Below are 17,156 nucleotides of genomic sequence, written 5' to 3'. Positions count from 1 at the left end.
GATAATTCAATAGCAATTCCATAGAGAGCTACTCCTATCCCTGAATATTTCACACTGGCCATTTCTTTGACTTTCACTTAACAAACATTATTTGGCTGATTTCTACTGAGTATCTAGCATCCCTCTCCTGTGCCGGGCAGCGCTTTGGACCCAGCAATGTAGGGATGGAGGGGCTAGCTCCCTCAGGTTCATAATCTGATGGGAAAGACCAACAATGAGAGGAGGGCTGTGAAAGAGGCAGGAATGAGACACTCTGGGAAGACAGAAGACTGTCTTTGTCTTCCTTGGAAGGTCGAGGAAGGCTTTCTAGAGGAGGAAACATGGCCACTGAATCTTGGCTGAGAGGAGCGAGGCAGGTAGTATGAATGTAACTGCCAGAGTGAACCATCAGAGCTTGGAGTGAAGAAACATACTTGGAGCACGCGTTAGAATTCATGTGACTGAAAGTGACAGAAACCCAACATCGCTTAGCTCAAGAAAAAGGGAATGCATGGGCTCACGTAGTGGGCAGTCTGAGTTCAGGAACAGCTTTATTCAGAGACTCATGTAAGGTCATCAGTTCCTTCCTTTCTGAATAGATAGGTGAGTTTGGAGGCAGAAGATTTCCCAGAGCTCAGCTTCTCACCTAAACAGCTGCTGAACAAACGTTCACAGAATACTGGTGTGGGGCACCCGACCGTTCACCTCTCTGGAGCACTCGCAGCGCTCAGGCAAACCATATTCAGTCCTGGTCCCCAGGCCACCACCTGTGTGGGTGCCATTTGTAAAAGGGTTAGCACTGGGCTGGTCACGGAGCACTCGGGGATGACACATTCATTCCTTCAGCAGATTCTGGAAAATACATCGAGTCTACCATCACCAGGCATCTCCATGAAAAGTCACTGACAATGTTCTTTAATGTGTGACTTTAGAAAACAACAAAAGTAATTACCTGCAGATAATAAAAACAACAGAGGGCCGTAACTGTTAATTTAGGCGTGTAACACAACTAATTACACGCGACTTTTGCAAGCATGGTCTTGTTTAACTGCTGACGCCTTCCACTCCGGAGTGGTACTTCCCTCTCATAGATGGCTGGTCCAGCTCCGTCTTCCTGCTTGTCTGAAGTCTTCGCAGATGGGTTTGTTCCCTTCTCGGGTGCGACTTGGCCCTTGTCCCTTGTTCTCCAGTGTCACATCTTCTCCAGTACACCATGAATTAAGATAATCACGACAGGGTAAACATTGGCCACCATTTTTACAGATGGCCATCCATTATTGCTACTCCGGTGGTTTCCTATGTGCTCCACTGGCCTGGAGGCTGCCCTGCTCTGCTGCATTTTTTTTTTTTTCTCTTTCTTGCAGGGACCACTAATGCCCAACCAAAGTTTTCTTGGGCTGGTCTCTTGTTTTGAGTTCCTGTGCTGTTTTTAAGGCTCTCTTTTCTCTTTGGTGACCTGTGTTCATGGCTGCTCTGGGGCGGTCTGAAACTGCTAAGACAGTGGCTTTTCAAACTCTTTTGACCACAACCCACAGAAAGAAATTCGTTTCACATTGTGCCCAGTACACACATACGTGGATAACCAAAACAAGTTTCTTAGAATGATACCACTCTTATCGCAAACGGTGCATTCCCGTCCCGTTCTGTTTTATTCTATTCTATATATTCTATCCCATCCCATTCTGTTCTATTCCATTTCATCCCTAAGGACACATCTCATAAACCCTCAAGATGAATAACCAGCAGGGTGATGTCATTTCCTCTTGGTGGGCTGACATTATCTGTGGTCTTTCTGTGATTCAGCTGACTCCTTTCTAATCACTGGACTGGAAGGGATTATTTATATATTCCTCTGGGGAAGGTGGTTAAACTAGAGACGCCATTCGGAAGGCAGTGTTCATGAACACTAGGACTCAGATAGGTTCTTTCTCTTTAGCCTTTTCTCTTCCAAATTGTTTTCTTCGCCAGTGAACTCCTAGGTGACCTTTTACAGTCAAGTGCTATTTGCTCAATGTTATACTGATTATTATTAGAACAGCTCATTATTGTTCAAATACAGTGATAGCAGTTGATCACAAAAACATCGTTACAATCAGCAAAAGCTGGTTTCCAGCGCTTAGCCAACACGCAGTTAGTTCTTTGCCCCCTTTGCCTCTAGCCGGATTTACAAACGTGACGGCTTCTGGAGAGTCTGCAGGCTTTTCTTCAGCTTTTTCATACTTGTCAGAGGTCAGTGTTATCAATTGTTTGAGTTTCATTACGTCCAGGGTGATTGGAGAAACTCTCCAGATGCCCCTGCGGCAGGGACCGCTCACGCCCACCCAGAGAGCGTCCCGCTTCCCTCCGTGAGAGACTCCCGCTTTTGTTCGGAGCAGCGCGGGGGCCCAGCTGAACGCACTTGCTCGCTCAGCGCCCTCTTGCGGCGGGGCGGGCCCCGTGCCCTGCTGCCGGCCAATGAGGCGCGAGGCCAGGGCTTCTGGGAAGGCTTCCGCTTCTCCGAGACCGGAAGCGCTGCGTCACGCTCCTCCTGCCGGAAACGGGAGACGCCTGGGTGCTTAGCAGGCGTTTGGCGGCCAGAAGGTAATGGATGCGGGGGCGCGGATCCACAAACTAAACGTCTTTGAGCAGATACGTAGAAAGAGCCTGGATGCCTCATGGCGGCAGAAAGCTATGAGGGTCTTCTTTCAGATTTATGTGAGGAAACCACTAGGCTCCTAACTTTTCTGTGGTATATCTATATATTTTATTTATATCTTAAAAACTGCTGAATATATCTATATGCATATAATTATATAGATGTTTTAGACATTTTAATTTAGTTTTATTTTTTTGAAATGTCACTTTTATTTATTTATTGTTGGTTTTGTTTTTTTGTTTTTTTTTTTTAATCTATTTTTATATGTAGTGGTTAACATTTGCAAATCTCAAACACCCAAATTTATCCCTTCCCTCTCCCTTTCCCCTCGGTAACCATAATGTTGTTTACTACGTCTGTGAGTCTGTTTCTGTTTTGTAGGTGAGTTCATTAGCGTCCTCTTTTTTCCTTTCTTTTCTTTTTTAGAGATTCCATGTATGAGTGATATCGTATGTTATTTTTCTTTCTTTCTGGCTTATTTCACTTAGAATGATGATCCCCAGGTCCATCCATGTTGCTGCAAATGGAATTATTTTATTAGTTTTTATTGTTGAGTAGTTTTCCATTGTATAAATACACCACAGCTTCTTTATCCAGTCATCTGTCAATGGACATTTAGGCTGTTTCCATGTCTTGGCTATTGTAAATGGTGCTGCTATGAACATTGAGGTACATGTATCTTTTCATATTAGACTTCCCTCTGGATATATGCCCAGAACTGGGATTCCTGGGTCATATGGTAAGTCTATTCCTAGTCTTTTGAGGAACCTCCATACTGTTTTCCACAGTGGCTGCACCAAACTGCATTCCCACCAGCAGTGTAGGAGGGTTCCCTTTTCTCCACAGCCTCTCCAGCATTTATTGTCTGTGGGCTTCTGAATCATGGCCATTCTGACTGGTGTGAGGTGATAACCTCACTGTAGTTTTGATTTGCATTTCTCTGATAATTAGCGATACTGAGCATTTTTTTTCACATGCCTGTTGGCCATTTGTATGTCTTCACTGGAGAATTGTTCGTTTAGTTCTTCTGCCCATTTTTAGATTGGGTTGTTTGTTTTTTTTGTTATTAAGTTGTCTGAGCTGTTTCTATATGCTGGAAATTAGACCTTTGTCAGTTGCATCCTTTGCAAATATTTTCTCCCATTCTGTAGGTTGTCGTGTGGTTTTGCGTACAGTTTCCTTTGCTGTGCAAAAGCTTATAACTTTAACTAGGTCCCATTTGTTTATTTTTGCTTTTATTTCTATTGTCTGGGCAGACTGCCCTAGGAGAACATTGCTAAGGTTTGTAGACGTTATTTTATAGAGCAGTTTTAGGGTCACAGTGATTTCCCATATGCCTCCTACCCCTACACATGCAAAACCTCCCCCATTGTCAACACCACCATTGGAGCCGTACATTTGGTACAATTGATGAACCTACATTGACATGTCATTGTCACCCAGAGTTTGTAGTTTTCATGAGGGTTTACTCTTGGTGTTGTACACTCTGTGGATTTTGACAAATTGATAATGACATGTAGCCTGCATTAGAGTACCCTACAGGGTGGTTTCACTGCTCCAATCCCCATACTTTTTAAGCCAGCTTTGTCTGTGACCTGTAATCACGTAAATACATAACTGATCCCCCTTCCGATTTTTACACTTCTGTGTCTGCCTTATTCTTTGGTGGAAATTTGGTAACTACAAATGACTCTGATGACCATTTCAAATGTCACTAGTTAGAACCAAAGCCATTTTACAGAGAGTAAATATTAATGAAAGTGCCTCGATGTCCTTCTGTATGGCATCCAAGTGAGAGAAGCCCCTTTGTCAAACTATCCTATCAGGGTTAAATGCTTTGAGAATTACTCCATCCTCCACATGGTCCAAGGATTAAATCGCGATGATTCCATAGAGAATCAGGCTGACCTAAGTGACTCCCTGATCTAGAAAGGGCATTTTTAATCTTTAATGGCTCATTTTAGATCATCTCATTAGCATCAAGTCCAGACAGTTGTTGGAATGTTCTGGATCTGAAAAAAGTTAGCTAGAAATCCTGTAAGAGTTGAGCTTGTGTCAAGGTTTGGAGAGCCTTTCTGATTTTATTCAGAATAAAGGAAACCATTTTGACAACAGCTTTCCTTAGAGCAATTTAAGAGGCTGTTTCTGCTTGGTAGGATGAAAAAGATTGGATGAGTGTGAACGTAAGGATTCTCAATCAAACCTTTGTTTTCCATTTGCCCTTTGGGACCTCTCAGTCAAGACAGACTTTTTCAGAGAAATGTGTATTTCCTGCTCCTAGACGCATTCGTTGTTTTAGATGGGTAAGGACAAGCCAAATTAGACAGCCCGTGAGCGTGAAGTCCAATAGGATTATAATATGAGCCCCGTGTGTAATTTAAGTTTCTAGCAATCACATTAAAAAAGTGAAATGAAATAGGTGAATCTTAATAATGTATTTTCTTTAACACAATATAATGTATATATCACTTAACCGTGTAATGTAATCAATGTAAAATTGTTTATAGATATTTGCATTCTTTTTTTTGATACTAAATCCTGTGGCTAGTTTACAGTCACAGCACGTCTCATTTTGCAATAACCAGATATCACATACTCCAGCACACGTGGCCGGTGGCTGCCATGTTGGATGGTGCCCGACTTCCCTGTCTACCTGATCTTCATGAGGGCAGTCACCATTCAACCTTCAGCCTGGCTGTTTCTGCTCTCCTTGCTCTTTCTGACCCTGTACCTACCCTCAGAAGAAGTGCCCTCAGAACCTGGCTCTTGCTTGCATCTACAGCTGGACCCCATGGCAGTGGGATCTCAACGCCATATCAGGATGTTCTGAAGGCCTGTCTACATAGCCTTTTTCCTGTGCTGCTTCTGCTCTTTTGTTTTCATCTGTATCCCAGAGATTACAGTGAGAACGCGAGGTGCTGTGACCCAGAGGCTGAAAAAGTCCCAGGGGAAAGAATCAGAGAGGGCACAAAAGCGTGGAAACTATATTCCACCCCACTTACAAGTCAACCCCACTTATAAAGTCAACACAGACACCTTAAAAGTGGCAACCGCACAACTAAGAAGCATCATTTTTTCCCAAAAAGGCATTCCAGCCAAAGCCACACGAGAGACTGAGTGTGTTTGGGAGTTCCTGACTTGTGAAGATAATTATTGTACCTTTAAAGTCCCTGTTGCTTAATGCGCTCCTGTGACAGACTGGCTTCGGGAATTGGGCTGTTCCTTCCTGTTCCTGTAACACTACCTTTGTTTTCTTTGCAGGACAATTAAGATTGTGTCCATTGGGCTTCCTCAAATTAATGAGATGCTCCCTTTGCTCTCTTGATTAGATACAAATCTTTCCCTGGACAATCATGCTGTGGGCAGATGAAAGAGCAAAAGTTGCTTCCCCCTCTTTAAAAATAAATGAAACAACTTTTGAGCACATGGCGACGGTCATGCTTACTCTCACAAGGTGTTAGAGTAGACGTTTGAAAGTCAAAATCCACATACCTTAAGGCAGAAACATGATTTTGAACACTTACCTCCTGTTTGCATCGTGCAAAGGCTTGAAAGAAGCTCCGGACACTTTGCACAGAGCACACAGCTTACACTGCAGGCAGCTTGAAAGAGAACTCGGAGCACAAACATCACACGCATCTTGCGCAGAAGAAGCTGCCGTTGGGCGGAATCCTTGCTACGTTTCCATCACGTTCTTAGTGCTGAGTAGATGTGAGCATTTTCCACTAGTAAGAAAATCCCTCCACTTGGAGAGTGGGGAGGTGCGGTGTTAAAGAACAGAACGAACAGAGCTCTCAGTGAAGAAAGGCTTCAGTTCTAACTGCAGCTCTGGCACTTTCTAGCTGTGCGGCTTCAAGGCGAGTTCCTTAACCTCCTCCCCTTATAAAATGGGTAGATTGATAATAGGCTATCTGTCCCAGGGGTGAACTGCAAAGCCTTTGAAGACAGATACCACCTTCCTTTCTGGCATCTCCGGTGCCTCATGCTAGATCTTGAAATACAGCAGTCAAGTGGGCACTTTCTGAATGCATATATCAAATGAAACGATTTATGTGCAATTACCTGTAAAGTTCACCACGTTATAGTATTGTAAAATATTTCTCTTGTTCTGTTTCTCACTAAGGTTATCCCCATGCTGCATGTTTTCCTAAGAAAGTTCTTTCCTAAGAAAGAACAAAACTTTAAGGAAGAGACATAGAAAAAAGAAAAATGGTTTTGAACTTGGGGTTATTGGATTGCCTAAGCCTTTGATAGCAGTAGTGTGGAGAGAAATCTGGGGTAAGGGATATGGTTAAATGGTCATATTGCACAGAGTAGGCAGAAATGGTTTGCTTTTTGGTGTGTGTGTGTGTGTGTGTGTGTGTGCTTTTATTTAAAGCTACATGCAAAAGAGACTTATTGGAATAAATGCCTTTTTATAACGTTCATGGAACAACCAAATTAGTAACCCAACCTGAGCTGGCAATATGGACTATTAGAAATCCTTGGGGGACCCACATTAATGAGTAGATAAGAGTGCTTTGTTGTTAGCACATTATTGTTTCTGTTCTATACTGGACATCAGTCATTTGGTCCATTTTTCAAAGACCCACTTGAATTGTCTGAACCTATGAACTTCCTGAAAGTTTAGCCACCAAACTCCATTAGTAGAGTCAATGACCGCTCAACTAAGTATTTATTTTATTCCTTCCTTCAGTGTAAGTCTCCCCAAACCCCAAAGACTAACAGATGTATTTCCTCTCAAGAGGCCACGGACAAGGACATTTCAGGCCATTGTGAGATAATTATTCTAATTGGTTAAAATCACTTTGGAATTTGCTTGTCTTCTTATTAGTGTGGAGACCGGACTCGGAGCGTCATTAAGAAAAACGTGTTAAAATTCAGACAGGCACCAGGACGAACTGTGTCTTTGTATGGCAAACTCTGCTTAGATAATGCAAATCAATGGCGTAAATGAGAAAACAAGCTTGTTTCAAGTACCTAAAGCATCGTGAACGTGGACCCACGTAGAGAGACGCAGGAGCAGATTAACTATAACTCTCTCCCATTTATTGATTGAAACAGGTTCCCTAAGGACTTGTAACAGAAGTCATCCCAGCTTAGTTTGATTGCCATGTGCACTTGAAATGAATAAAACTGCCCTTCAAAAAAAAAAATCCATAGGAGACATCTGTAATTAACAGATATTTCTTGACATTCTACAGAATTTATCCAAATTAAGGCTTTATTGTGATCTTTTAGTTGCTAGGTGCTGGAGATAGCGACCAGAGATAGAGAGACCATCAAACACAGCTGTGTGTAGAGATCTATTCTACGAAGTTTGCCAACGGAGGTTTCTTACTGTGTAGGCAGAGGAACAATGGCGGCTGGTCAGTGGCTCTTTTTGTCATGCTGGACCATGTTCTTGGTACTTTATGGGTGTGATGAGGATGAGGATGATAGTTACCATTTATCCAGTGTATTCCAGGAATCAGTGTCTCACTCGATGCTTCCAGAGCCACTTACAACAGAAACTGTTATTCCCATTTTACAGGTGAGGAAAGAGGCTTGAAAGAAACTTCACTGCCCAAGGTCAACATCGAGGCAGAGGTGGAACTGGAATTTGAATCATGGTGAACGCCGGGGCTAGCTCCTACCCTGCAGAGACATCACAGCGGAGTTCACCAGGTACGGGTCATTCTTTCTCTGAACTCACACTTAGTATATAATGTAGAATTAACCACAGTTCTTCATCTCATTCTCATTTTGAAATGACCTTGAGTTTAACTTGAGAATGATCGTACACTTACTATAATGTGCATTGGCCTAAACAATGCCTATCGCGTGGTAGATACACATGAAATATTTGTTAAAGGAATATTCTGCCCATTTTTGGTATAGCCGCCACCCTTGGCGGGAAGACTGTGGATTGGAGATGGCTGGGAAGTATCAAAATTAAAAGTAAACTTTTTCATTATTTTAAATAATCCGTTGTACTTCCTGGGGAAGGTCTGCTTAAGCAAGGGGCAGATTGCAAATATCATTAGGAGATTGTTTATAGTAAGCAAAGGAATATATTTAAGAAATGAGCACGGCTGCACATTTTCCTATTTGGTGACAGACAAAACCAATGTTTACGCTTCTCATTTAGGATTCACTGAAATGAAAACATAATCCCAGTTAATTACTGTTCCCTAAGGTATCTGGTTGCACAATGTTTTATAAAATTAAAACCTGTTTAGCGCCCATGAAAGGAAAAAAAAAACTTACCTTAGCTGCAAAACATTTTTAAAAAATGAAAGGAAAATGAAGAAGGGAAAAGGAATCAAGCAAAACCCAGTTAGCACCTTCAGTTCTCGTCACGGATGCCTGAACAACCTGGGACAACGGAACTCGTGAGTTCGAGGCTGCTAGGAAAGTTCTTAGGACTGCGCTGAACACGGAGGTTCGAAGAACCAGCCCTCGGGGTGAGGTCGCCGTTTTGACCTGTTTATTTGCTCATCTTCCGGCTGATTTTACAGTTAGGAAGAGACACCCCACAGAGGCACAGCTGCACCTTCGGTCTGAGCAGACGGAGGTTTCGAGGGCTTCTTATTTCATGGTTATTTCTCTGAAGAATGAGAGTATGAGGTTTGTATTCATTAGCGAGAACTGGGTTAACCGTCCTGACGGGAGCGGCCTGAGAACCCTCAGGAAGCATCTGGACGCCCAGTAGGTTAAGTGTGAGGATTAAGTGAAATAATATATGTAAACTACCCATCAGATGGGAGAGGGTGGACACACTTTAGTTCTTCTGCCTTCATCTCCATCCTGAGAGTCTTCCTTTTATAATTTTCCAGTCTTCATGATTGTCAGTGGGGCACCTCTGTCCTGGTGGAGTCAATCTGTTTTCTGCCTTCTGGGTGACGGCAGACTGTAGCCCTTCTCTCCCACACAGAATGCTTTCTACGCCCTTCTCTGTGACTCTCCTAGGGTATATTTGATCACAAGTCTTCTTTTCTGGGAAGACTTCCCTGGTTCTATCCATTTGGCCCAGTATTTGTAGTTTTTACCGTATTGCTTGACATCCAATTATGTACTCCTTTGTAATGCTTTCAAAATATTTTTACCTACGTGTGTCCTCTGTTCCCGACAACTTTGTGAGAAAATGCTCGGCTTTGTTGTAGCCATACTGAATGGGGAATGTTGAATTAGTTCAGAGCACTTTAGTAGGGAGAAATATATACGTTGGGGTGCATTAAAAGACCAGCTAGGATCATGAGGGAACTTGAAATGATTTCCAGATAAGAAATAGCTGAAGAACTTGGGCCATCTATCCTGGAGAAGACAAAGGTGGAAGGGAATATAAGGTAAACTGTCTTTGTCTACAAACAGTTGAAGAGTTACCACGTGGAAGCTGTATTGGTATTTTTGCTTCAAATTAGGGCCAATGATACAAAGCTATAAGCAAGAACTTTCTAACAGACCCAGCTATCCAAAGATGAGTTCTCCGAATTTGCAAGTCTTCACACATGGGCTGAAAAGTCATTTGTTTGGAATATTGTATAAAATTTTGAAGCATCAGGTAGGTGATGAGACTGGAGGAACCTGGGTGTTCCACCTAACTCTGGTTTTGTTTTTCAGTCCAGATGGAAAGTGCTTCTCCGCTGTGTTGTGTTTGTTGAATAGATAAATGAATGTTTCTCACACAGTGAGGTCTTGGCAAATATTCTCCAACTGACCTGTTCTAGGAGCCTTAATAAATATTCAAAACTGTTAACAAATACTTAAAAAAATCCCTTTGTCTATGTCATAGAATACAAACTTGTGGTTTCCAGGGGGGCAGGGGTGGGACGGGACAGACTGGGAGTTCGAAATTTGTAGATACTGACAGGCATATGTAGAATAGAGAAACAAGGTTACACTGTAGAGCACAGGGAAATATATACAAGATCTAGTGGTTGCTTACAGAAAAAAAAACGTGACAATGAATATATGTATGTTCATGTATAACGGAAAAATTGTACTCTACTCTGGAAATTGACATAACATTGTAAACTGACTATAACTCAATAAAAATTTAAAAAAAATCCCTTCGTCTATGTGTAAAAAGCCATACTCAACTGTGTTGTAAACAGGACTTTCAGTGACTACTTGTAGATAAACTCAAGTGGCACTACTTACGTTCCTGAGTATATGTGGGGAGAAAGTTATACAAAAACCCAACGTTAGTTTTCTCAGCAAACTAAAAACATGAAATAGATTAACAGAAAGAAGTGAGGCATAATAAGACGAGATTGGTTGGGTTTGAATCCTCGTTTCCCCTTGAAACCTGTGTGACCCTCAGGAAGTTACGTATTCACATGAACTCCAGTTTCTTCATTTGTAAATACCAGGTTAAAAATAACAGTCCTCTTGAAAGGTCATTCAGGGCACAGACCAATCAGAAATGATGTCTGGCCAGTGGTACTGGATGCCAGCCAGTATGTTGTTTTGGAGCAGACCAGCAGAATGTCAGCTCTGGCTGTAGGATTAAATACAAGTAAAAATGCCTGCACAGTGTTTAGCACATAGAAGATCCTGAATAAATGTTGACTTCCTCCCACCACCGAGAAGCTGCGATTGCTGTGAGATGTGATAGGAATTATCTGCAACTTCCCGTGGGATTCAGAATCAGTTTGAATAGCTATGAAAATATTATTCCTAGTCCTATTAGTTTAGGTTCAATTGGTCTTAAATTGTTACTCTGAAAACATATTTATTTCCCTGCAGTGCTCATTTGGCTTTAGGGGCCCAGGACAAAAAGGGGGCACAACTCTGAGGCTATCCTGATGAAAATAGGTAACTGTTTTCCTCTGCATTCCGGATCCTTCAGATTAATCTGCTGAGATGAATGAAGGTGAAATGATAGTTCATTTTGGGGGTGAAAACTGCACTGAATCCATAGAGAAGGACATTGAGAAGGGATTGCATCATTACAACTGTTTCTGAGTATGATTTTTACATGAACTGTCTTTATTGAGGAGGACGCCCTCAACCCTCCTCTTATTAGTACCGATGGCCTCCCTGTGTCCCACACCACCCTCGATGGGAACCAGTGTCTGTGTTGGAACGAGTTCGGGGGGATTCGTACTCCCAGGGTGCCATCACATTTTATTTGATTATCTACGTAGCTTTGTTTCCTCCATCAAAGAAAGCTAATCCAGTTAAAGTCAAAACGCATCCAATGTTCTGTAAGGCTGTCATCACCTAGGTTATGATTTCTACTAGAAATCAAATCCATGGTTTGCTTTCAGGGGAGGGTGAAGGGGAGGGAAAAGCTTGCAGGTCCGTGGAGAGGGCACGGTGTGGGCAGGATTTTCACTCTTTTATGCTTGGGAAGAACTAGTATTTCCTGCTTTTCATCAGCCCCAATGAAATCCTTGCATTTTCAAGTGTTCCCCCTAAGTTGTTCTTCCTCAATTAAAAAAAAAAGTTTTAATCTATTCAATTCATGAAAGTGAGAAATTGAGATCTGTTCTTGACAAATGCAATTGTATTTAAGTTAGAGGAAGAAACCCTACAAAAACCAGAAAGTTGCTCTACAAATAAACAAAGTCTAGTCCCAACTCGCTTTGCTGTGGTCTGCCTGGACATACGACCCAGATAGCAAAATTAAGAAAATCATCATATTTTCTACAAGCTGGCATCCATCTTGCTCCTCCAAATGAGCAGGAGAGATATGACTGCTGATGCTCTTTTAATCTTTAGCTATGAGACCCTTCAGAGATGCCCTCAGTCTTTCTGTGTTAGGCTTCCTTCCTGGGGCTCTGGGAGTTAGGACTGCAAGCACTCTTTTCTGGGACTGTAATTCTTGTGGAATTTATCTTCAAGGATGGGCAAAGGCCATTTTTTAAATGTTTGCAAAATTCTGTGGGAGATAAAATCAGTGGGCTTTGTCTTATGACCCTAAAATTCATGTAATTGGTTACTCTAATTTTTATAGGTCCATTTTCCCATTCCTTCTGTGTGTGAAATCAGGGCTCCTGGCATAAGAGCCATTGGGAAAGTTACCTCTGCTCTAAAGGTATTAGTGGGGAATTTGCCTGCAGGAAAAGTGGTTGGTGCTGCAACTTTCGCTGAAAACACACACACACACATGCTCACTCCTGTCTTTTCTTCTATCTTTCCAAACACTGCACAGAGAGAACCTTTAATAAATCAATGTTTTAGGGCCAAATTCCTCAAAGGCCTTCGTAAGAGCTTTGACCCTGCTTGTTGTGATAGTGTGTGAATGGTCTGGATAGAATCAATGGTATCTAGACCGCAAATCATGCCGCCTCACAAGTGCTTGGTGGCTTAAGCCAAAGGAATTGGTTTTTTATCGTCTGCACTAATTGCCATCCACATAGAAAAGCGTTCAGGATTGTTGACGAGTTAGCAAGTATTCCGACTGTAGGTCCATAAAGGGATTTCTGTAAGGATGGTTAAGATACAATAAGAAGGTACAGGCTTAACATGTAGCAGGCAGAATTTCGACCAAGTGCACAGCACTCTCTCAGTCTTGCTAGGTACTGACAAGGAACTTAAATGAGGGTCTGGGACTCCTCACTGTGTGTTACAGATACCCTGAGCAAGCAGCCATCTTTGAGGTCAACTCGTCTGCAAACTCAGATCCAGGTGCAGCGCGGTGACGGGGCGCCGAGCCCTGGCTAGCCCTTGCATTTGGTTGTTCATGCTCCCTTAGCTTTAGTGTTGGATCAGCCGGTGATCGAGGGAGAGCAGAACGCAGAGGCAGACAGACGGGTGGTTCCCGTGGCCGGGCAGAAGTCGGAGCTGGTGGCCTTACAGAGGAGCCGCCACAAGCTGCTCTTGTGAAATCCTCAGTGTTCACGGCATGCATGGCCTGACTTTTATCTCGTTGGCCAGCTGCAGCTGAAGCAGAACTGGGGGCACTTCACCTCTCGGGATTCATCAGAAACCGGCTCGCTTGGGTTCCCGTTTTTCTGTTCGCTTGGTGGTTCTGATTCCAGCTGAAAATGTATCAGAAGGCTTGTGTGCCGATGAATCATGTAGGCCAAAACAGGGTGTCTACTCCCTTCAAAGAGTTTTCTCTGATGAAATGTCTGTGATGACAGGCTGTTTACCATATCCTGTTTTCCATCATCTAGAGTTCCTTGTAAGATCATTTACCCATTAATATGATGTATCTGTCTATTTATCATTTATCCATCAAGCTATCTACCTGTTTCCAGAAGCCCTATCAGATAGGACCGAGGCGCTCTGAGCGTGTGCCCAGCAGGCATGCTAGAACTTGTCCTGGCCTGAGAGACTCAGCTCTTGATCTAGTTTTATTGAGAGTAATTAGCATAGAGGGAACAGGTTTATAGGTAGTGCTCAAAAATTTAAATGTTTCATATGCATCGTAATCAAGCTCTTAAAAAAACAACTTTGGGGGAAGCTGATTAAATCTCTCCTCTCCTTTTCTTAGTCTCTCCGCGTTTGAAGGAGGGGGAGACACTTTCTCTGGGAAAATTAGATCCTTCATTTAATGGTATATGGACCACTGTCCCATTTTATCATTTGTTCGTTCTTCCAAAAACCTGTGGGTGTGTGCCAGGTGGACGGGTGGTGTGGGTTGTAGGCCACAGGCAGTGTCCTGGGACTGGGCCAGTTCCACACGTGTTTCTCGTGTCTGCTGACGCCAGTGAGCAGCAGAAAAGAGAACAGGCGTGAAAGGGGTTCTGGGATGGGGCAAACAGGCTGGAGAGGGCCGATTTTCCAAGTAAGACAGAGTTGTTTGCTGCTAAAAGCAAGCAAATGAATTACACTCCTTGTCACCCACGCTGTGTTCTCCGGGTGAAGACTCATCGTCAAGAGAGGGACGGCTGTCAAGAATGGCCCGTTTAAATGCGGCGCTCGGAAGACGTGCTCGCGCTCGGAAGACGTGGCTCTCTAATGTTTGGAGTCTTGCTGCAGCTTAAAATGCAGCCCAACAGAGCGTAGAACAATGTTGCTGGCTTGCACTGCTCGGTCTCTAGGGAAGGGCAGCCTCCTGCCTTCCCCACCTCCTCTCAGTTCCCAGTCCCCTTCTGAATCACCCAGACACTCGCTTGGCTTTATCCTCACTGCCTCTTTGCCTCTGTCAACCCCGTCCTTTCTTTATGACCCCACTGAGGATTCTTCAAAGACACTTTTCCTTGCTCTGAATTCCCTTGGCAATGATGTACCCCGATTCCATTGTCTTTCTATTCTTTCATTCATTCAACGCCATATAACAGCCTTACATAATGGCTCTCAGAGCAGCCTCATGTTGGTTCATAACATCTTTGGTCTTGTCTTTCAGTTGCCTGGTATCTGAGGCAGAGACCACGTATTCTTGGTCTTCCTGGCCTTAATCATAGGGTTTTGTTCCAGGAGGGACAAGCAATGCGACTGATTTAAAGTTTACTACCATTTTCTAAAGACCGATGGCCACCAAAATTTCACTGTGTGTCTCTTGTCCTCCTCTTGAAATGCTGAATGTCCATGGACCAACAATTTATTAAACAAGGATGAGCTCAGAGTTGATTGGAGAGGAGAAATGTTCATTGCTACGGTCGAGTGAGCTGTTCTGCTGTGGGAAAGCAAGGGATCTAGACAACGTGTCCTTTTCCTTCCCTTCTCTGGCGGTGGAGGATTAGAAGCTGGGGATTGGTACCTACACACTTCTTCCTCCTTCCCTGTTAGGTTTTCTCATTCTACACAGACCTGAAACCCACTTTTAAAATATCTTTCTCTTCTCATGAAGTTTTTTAAACGATTTTTCAAAGATCTAAAGGAAAAGTCATACTTCAGTGTTTAAATCCTTTAACATGAAGTTGGCCTGAAACCCTGTTATCTTCTTATAACTTTTCAATAACAGATCCTAGTATTACAGTAATGGACTTATAATAACTAGGGGAAATTGAGGAAGAGCAAGGTGTGCTGTTTTATGACCCAGTAAATCACCAATTAGGCCTGGTCGGATTGGTTACGCTTCTGTCACTGAATACAATTGCTACTTCAGTTTAGGAAATTGCTACTGTAAGTTGCGCAGAGGAATGAACAAGACAGCACAGGTGAGCAGTAATTTTTGACACAGAGGTTAGTTTTATTATGCGCTTTATGTATTTTCAATAAAATATATAGGTAATTAAAAATTGAACCATGGTGCTTTTTTTGGATTTATATTAATTAGCACATACATGGCACTTTATATTTTCAAAAGCTTTATATGGCTTTAATTAACTACTTCATGCTGCACGAGTGAGGTAGTGGGTATGATTATACCCATTTTGCAGATGAGCAAGCTGAACTATGGGGTGCTTAAATAAATTGCCTAAGGGCTCCGACAAAGCAGAGCAGAAGATGAGTTGAGCTGCAAAGCCTGTGGCACCTGTCTTGGCCTTGTCTCTCCTAGAGCTACTAATGGCATTGTACCTTTGCTCCAGAGAAACAGGCAAATGTTGCAATGAAATCCTTTCTTTCTTTCTTTCTTTTTCTTTTTTTTTTTTTTTGTCTTAGGGACCTTTAGTAGTACTTTGTTTTAAAGTAAGGGACCTCAACGTTTTTGATTCTATTGGAGGAAGATAAGTTATGTATCTACATCACTTGGAGAAAGATACAGTATGTATTCATTCATATTTTGCATCAGTGAGTAAATTGAAACACAGAGAGGCAGCCCCAGATGTCAGTGGGGCAGTGCGCCCTGAGTAGATGGATACCCAAAGAACCACAAACTGAAATGTCTCACTCCCATCCTCCATGGGCCACAGGAAGGTGCAAAACTGTGTATAATGACAGCACTAAAAAGGACCCAGCCAGCGTTCACTTCCCCGACTTTTGAAAGCATGTCCGTTTAAATTTCAACACCCTTCAGAGCACCGTCATGAAGCCTTCCTAAGTGCACAGCTAGTCACAATCCCCCATCGTTCTTCCTTGCCAAGGATTAAGAACCATTCCTTTCTCTTGATGATAAATTCCACTCACCACCCCCCAACCCCCTGCCAACATAGGAGCCACCGAATGTACAGTTTTATTCTGTTTTTAAACACAACAAATCCAGAAAATATTTAATCTTCCCCTTTGCTCTGAGTGTTCAACAAAGACCAAGAACTCATTTTCACAGAAATCACATTTTCCTATGCTTTTTCCTCAGGTACAGGTGCCAAGGAATAGAATTAAACAGTGGATACCTAACTATTCCGTAAGCCGACAGTCAACTTCCTCCACTTCTAGCCAGTGGATTTAGTCGTAGGAGTTGTAGGCTGAATTCTAGAGAGAGCCAAGTTATCAGCAGGCACATCCAAGCCTTGTTTGGGGCAGTTTGTCTTATCTGTTCCCTGGAAGGTGGAACCACCACAATCTTAGGAATCACGGATCATAGCCCAAGGTGGATGTTTCCACTGATGGGAGGCTAAGGAGCTCCTTTCCTTTTAAGCTTTAAAAATAGAAAGAGCAGCCGCTTATGTGCCGTGTTCTCCTTGAGGAAGTAGTCTTTGATTGGATTTAGAGAACCCGATAACTTTAAAGATGACATTGAAAACGGCAGCAGAAGTACAGCAAGGGCATGCGGGCTCCAAGG

The 17,156-nt window shown here is 42.8% G+C and overlaps 1 protein-coding gene and 1 long non-coding RNA gene across 3 annotated transcripts in view; one reads left to right on the top strand and one right to left on the bottom strand.

Moving 5' to 3' along the window:
• KIN (Kin17 DNA and RNA binding protein) overlaps positions 1 to 17,156 on the bottom strand; it is a 398,804-nt gene that overhangs the window by 314,522 nt on the left and 67,126 nt on the right. The window lies entirely within an intron of this gene.
• The window catches only part of LOC140691379 (uncharacterized), a 74,617-nt gene continuing 59,899 nt past the window's right edge, over positions 2,439 to 17,156 (top strand). Inside the window, exons 1-2 of the long non-coding RNA XR_012067009.1 lie at positions 2,439 to 2,559; positions 8,148 to 8,281. This is a non-coding gene — a long non-coding RNA (uncharacterized lncRNA). The remainder of the gene's footprint in view (positions 2,560 to 8,147; positions 8,282 to 17,156) is intronic.

The sequence above is a fragment of the Vicugna pacos genome, chromosome 35 (assembly GCF_048564905.1).
Source record: "Vicugna pacos chromosome 35, VicPac4, whole genome shotgun sequence".
Classification (NCBI taxonomy): Eukaryota; Metazoa; Chordata; class Mammalia; order Artiodactyla; family Camelidae; genus Vicugna; species Vicugna pacos.
This window is presented reverse-complemented; position numbering and strand designations above follow the sequence as displayed.